The sequence below is a fragment of the Dipodomys merriami genome, unplaced genomic scaffold, assembly GCF_024711535.1.
Source record: "Dipodomys merriami isolate MVZ:Mamm:240054 unplaced genomic scaffold, mDipMer1.0.p SCAF_540, whole genome shotgun sequence".
In the NCBI taxonomy this organism is placed as follows: Eukaryota; Metazoa; Chordata; class Mammalia; order Rodentia; family Heteromyidae; genus Dipodomys; species Dipodomys merriami.
In genome coordinates, this window is record NW_027206114.1 from 357,022 (window position 1) to 363,021 (window position 6,000).

The window sequence follows — 6,000 nt, forward strand, 5'->3', positions numbered from 1 at the left end:
ATGATTGATTTAAAAATGAGAAGGATGTGGCTCACAGAGCAGAGTGCATGTCAACAAGTACAAGTTCTGAACTCAGACTACAGTGTCTACAAAAAAAGAGAAAGATTCTATTATTTTAGAACAATAAAAGCTAATAAGCTACATTTTCTCAAAATATATAATTCTAAATATTTTACTATTCTTCGTGGTAAAACTATTGCAAATTTTAGCACAAACTAACAATTTTAGGTTCTATCTTTTCCTTGGTAATCATTCAAGACAGCAAAACTGAAGAAAATACAAGTTTGGCTAGGTGCTGGTGGATCCTGTCTGTATTCCTATCTACTCCGGAGGCTGAGACCTGAAGATTGCAGTTCAAAGCCAGCCTGGGCAGGAAACTCCACGAACCACCAGAAAACTGGAAGTAGTGCTGTGGCTCAAGTGGTAGAGTGCTTTCCTTGAGCTGAATAGCTAAGGGACTGCCCCTAGGCCCATAGTTCTAGCCCCACGACCGACAAAAAAACAACAACAACAAAACAACTTTGTATAAAGAGTAAGAATCTCCAAGTTTTGATTCAAGTTTTTTAATTCTCGTGGCAAATGTTTTCATTGGGTAGAAAGTGGACTGATTATATCTGTCATTGTGATAAACTTGCTATTATGTGGTTGCTTTTCTCCAACATCTAACATTGTTGAAGATAAAAAATTCATCAAGGACAAGACATACCATTTGGAAAAACTGGTGAGTTGAAATGACTATTACTTTCTAGGTAGGCAAAGAAGCTGTGATTTTCCTTCCCTCTCCAAGATTTGAACAATGAAAAAAAAAAAGTCTTGATTTTTCCAAAAAGTGAGGAATACAGCTCATATTCAAATAATTAGAAGATAATGAAATGAATGTTTAGGACATATAATATGCTTAATTTTGAACCTTCCTCTCAAGAAACTTCCAAGCACACATTGGTTATAGATATTGATATCAAAGAGCCCACTGCAGGTGCTTCATACCTATAATTGGCTACTCAGAAAGATGAGATCTGGGATTAAGATTGGTGCCAGCCTGGAAAAGCAATAATTGCATGGATGATGTACCCTGCTGTTAGATCATATGTCTCTCCCTCCCATCCTCAGTGTGAAGCTGTCTCCCCAGATAACCATCCTTCTGATTCATTGATATTATCATTGGGATTTCTGGTTTTCTCCTTCAGCAAGAAATTTGCATGGAGAAGGCCATTCACAGCTGTATTCACATGTTTCTCCAGTAGCCTAAAACAATGCCTGGTCCTTAGTGCTTAGTAGCCTTGTGTAGAGATGAGTCTTAGTGCTTAGCCTTGTGTAGAGATGTGCCTGCTCTCCTCATGTAATCTCAGAATTCAGTCAGGAAAGCTCATCAAGCTGAGCTCTTGTAGTTAACAGTCATTTCTTCTAATTATATTTTTCCTCCTTGTGTATCTAAGTCCACATAAGGGTGAGATTAGTGGCTGACACCTATCCATTGTGATAGAAAAAGAGGCTGTGACATCATAGAAGTTTATTGTGAAGCTGCAGGAAGACCCCACCACCAAAGCACCCAAAATGGCAGACTCCTACGTCCAGAAATACATTTAACAATCCATCATTCATTCTCTGCAGGGTTCAGACTCAGTGTTTCCTTTTCCTGATTAAATTAAAGAAATATTCAAGACTTGCCTTTTTTGATTTGTCATTGAATTATTGAAATGTCCCTCCAAACAGAAAAAATAAAAATGCCATTTAGTGGAATGTAAATATAAGGCATGAAAAAAAAAACAAGCATAAATGTTCCTAGGGAAAACATCAAAAGTGGCAGCTGATACAAAAAGTTGGTTCTTAAAACCAGGACTGGTGTCTCACACCAGTAATACTAGTATAATATAAGCTAATGAAAGGTTTCTTTTTGTGCCAGTCCATGGGCTTGAACTTGAGTCCTGTGCTCTGAGTTTTTTGCTCAAGTCTAGCAATTTACTACTTCAGTCATATCTTCACTTCTAGTACATTGGTAGTGTAGTGGAGATAATTTCCTAGATTTTTCTGCCTGTGCTGGCTTCAAACTGTGATCCTTGATGTCAGCCTCCTGAGTAGGATAACAGGCATGAGCCACCAGGACCTAGCTAAAAGTTACTTTTGTGAAATACAAAAATTTAGTTATGTAAGATATAAAAAGCAACAAAACAAGTGAAACATTAGAACAAAACAAACAAATTATATAGAAGACATAAAAAAGACAAACACCAAAGTCCTGAGTTAAAGCCTAAGAAACACCACAAAAGAAATAAAGAAGTGTAGAAGAAGAGAAGGAATAGCCAGTGATCGTTTTAAATTAATCAATCACTGGTGGCTTACACATGTATTAACTACATAGGGGACTAAAGTCAGAAAATACCATTTAAAGACAAGTCCAAGCAGGAAAACCCATTGGCCTTTTTCTGTGTGTGCCAGTCATGGAGTTGAATTTGTTCTACTTTACTCAAGGCTGGAGTTCTATCAGTCTCAGCTTATTGGTGGGATCACTACCAGCTAACTGTAGATAAAGAGTATCATGGAATTTCCTTTGCAGGCTGGCTTCGAAACTGTGATCCTCAGATTTCAGCTTCCTGAGGTGGTCTTAGCTTTGCATGAGACTCTTATCTCCAAGGAACCACCAAAAAATAAAGAAAAGAAAAAAAAAAAAAAACAGCTGGAGGTTGAGCTGTGGCTCCAATAGCAGAAATGAGACTGATTCTGGGACAGCACCCACATATTGAGATAAAGCTCCAGGACCAGTATAAACAAGATAAAATAAATAAATGAAATAAAGGTGGAAGAAGAAAAGGGAGAGCCAATTTCAGAGGATAAAATCAATACTGAAGTAGCTTACACTTGTTATTATAGTTACTCAAGGTTCATACATATGAGACTCACAGTATTCAAGGCCAGCCAATGCAGGTGAGTCCATGGACTCATCTCTAATTAGCCAACTACAGTTTTTAAAAAATCCACAAATTGTGCTGTGGCTCACGTATTAGAGTGCTAGTATTAAAAATGTACTGGGACGGGGCTGGGAAGTTGGCTCAGTGGTAGAGTGCTGCCTTGCATGTATGAGGCCCTGGGTTTAATTCCTCAGCAACAAATAAGCAGAAAAAGCCAGAAGTGGCACTGTGGAACAACTGGTAGGGCTCTAGCCTCAAGCTTAAGAGCTGAGGGACAGTGCCCAAGCCCAGAGTTCAGGCCCCACTACTGGCAAAAAAAGTACTGGGACAATACCCAGGCTCTGATTTATAGCCCCAAGCCCAGCATACACATGGAAATAAAAAATAGAAATTAAAAAATGTATTGGAAAATCCAATTAAATTTTCAAAATGAGCCATGAGTTTTTGTTTCATGTGTGTAATCTAGATATTAAGATAGATGAAATCTGAGGGTTATGGTGTCTCATCATCAAATTACCAGCAAAACAAACAACAAGAAAATAGAAGTGAAGCTGGGATTGGAGTTGTAAAGCACCAGCCTTGAGTGAGAAAGCTATAAACCAGTGTCCTGAGTGCCTCAGAGATCCATCCTCCGGATCACAAAAAATGATAAGAAAAATAGAACCTGGGGCTGGTGACTCATGCCTGTAATTCTAGAACCTCTGGAGGCAGAAATATGGGGATCCAGTGTAAAGACAAAACTTAGCAGGAAATCCCAGAAGACAGTTCTTTATGGAGGGTCCTGGGGCTGGAACTGTACTACTCCCAGATTTTTTGGCAGTTAATTGGAGGTAAGGATCTTAGACTTTCCTGCTCAGGGTGGCTTTGAATCATGATGGTCAGAATTCAGCCTCCTGAAACAGTCCAGGCCTTGCATGAGTTCTAGCTCCAGGACCATCACACACAAAACAATGAAATGAATAAATGTAAAGAAGGGTAGAAGAAGAGAAGAACCAATAACCAAGGCTTCAATGAGCCAATCAGCCAATCATTGGTGGCTCATAATGGTAATTCTAGTTACTCAGGAGCCTAAAATCTGAGGATAATATTTAAAGACCAGACCAATTAGGAAAGTCCATAAGACGTGTGTGTGTGTGTGTGTGTGTGTGTGTGTGTGTGTGTGTGTGTGTGTGTGTGTGTGTATCTGTGTGCAAGTCCTATAGCTTGAACTTGTACTGTTTTTCTCAAGGCTCTACTATTCTCAGTTTTTTAGTGGTTATAATTGGAGATATCAATGACTTTCCTGCCTAGGCTAGTACAAACTATGATCCTCAGATTTCAGCCTCATGAATCTGGACTGGATCTACTCATTTCTAATTAACCACCAAAACAGAAAAAATAAAACCTGGAATTGAGTTATGGTCAACTGACAGAACTGGGAAATAGTATCTGGTACAGCACTCAGACCCTGAGTTCAAGGCACAGGACAAAGAGAAGAAATAAAAGAAAGGATGATAGAAGTACAAAACCTCTATCAGTGATAGAGGTTGAAATGAATCAAAGATTGGTTGCTCACACATGTTATACGAGGTACTCAGGAGGATGAAATCTAAGGATCACAGTTCATGACCAGCCAAGTCAGGAGAGTCCAAGAGACTCATCTGTCTAATTTGCCACCAAAAATAAGCTACAAGTTGTACTTTGGCTCATGCAGTTGAGTGGTAGTCTTAAACAGAAAACCTGGAACAGCACCTAAGACCTAAGTTGAAATCCTAGACACACATTTCAAAAAACCAAACAAGCCCAAACTAAAAATGAAGGGAAAAGAGAAAGCCAGTTTCAAAATGATCATGGGTTTTGGTTCATATGTGTATTCCTAGCTATTCAAGGTTCAAAGCTAGACTTGGCAAGAAAGTACATGACACTCTTTTTTTTTAATTTTATTTTGTTTTATTTGAGAACATACTGTACAGAGGGGCTACAATTACATGGGCAGGATCTTATACCCAACTACCCAGTGTAGATATCATTGTATCTGTAAAACACTGTATTTGTTTAAAAATCTAAAAAACAAACTTGTTTGCTGACCGAGAGGTCAATTCCTGGTACTAAAAATGTGTAGGAGAAGAGAAGAAAGCCAATTATAAATTGAAGCATAAGCCTAGTGCTTGTTGATCATGGCTGTAGTCCTACTCAGGAGGCAGAAATCTCAGGATCAACTTTCAAGGCCAGGTCAAGAAGCAAAGTGCAGGAGACTTTGTGTGTATGTGTGTATATGTGTGTATGTTTGTGTGTGTGTGTGTGTGTGTGTGTGTGTGTGTGTGTGTGTGTGTGTGTGTGTGTGTGTGTGTGTGTTTGTATCTGTGATGTTGTGTTTGTGTACCATACTTTGCTAGTGCCCTAGCATTCCCAGATTTTGGGTGGTGAATTGGAGATAAGAGTGTCATCGATTTCCTGCCCAGGCTGGTTTTGAAACATGGTCCTCAGATTTCAGCCACCTGATCCAGCTGGAATTTGATCTATGGCTTAAGTGGCAGAACTGGGCAAATATTTTCTGGGACTCCACCTAAACCCTGAGTTCAAGCCCCAGAACATGCACAGAAGAGATAAAGAAGAATAGAAGTAACCAAGGAAGAGTGAGTGACAAAGTCTTAAATTGTTGGCTCATACATGTTCTACTAGCTATTCAAGTGGCTGAAATCTGAGGATGATGGTTTATGTCCAGCCCTGACAGGAGAGTCCTTGAAAATCTTGTCTGTAACTAATCACCGCCCGCAAAAAAGGGCCAAAAAGTAATAGTGTGTCTCATGTAATAAAGGATAGCCTTGAATAAAAACTTCTGGGACAAATATGAGCCCCAATATGTAGACCCAGTAACAGCACACACATGCAAAAAAAGTAAACAACAGTTGATAGTGGCAAGCACATATTAAAGTTTTAAAATGACACAAGGGTTGTTGGTCCTGTGTATAATCCTAACTATACAAGAGGCTGACATATGAGGATGTGGTATCAAGTCAACCTGGTCATAAACCTGCTTGAGATGCTTATCCAAGCTACCTAGCACAAAGCTCTGAGCTGAAGCTGAGGTGGTAAAGTAGCAGCCTTTATTTAA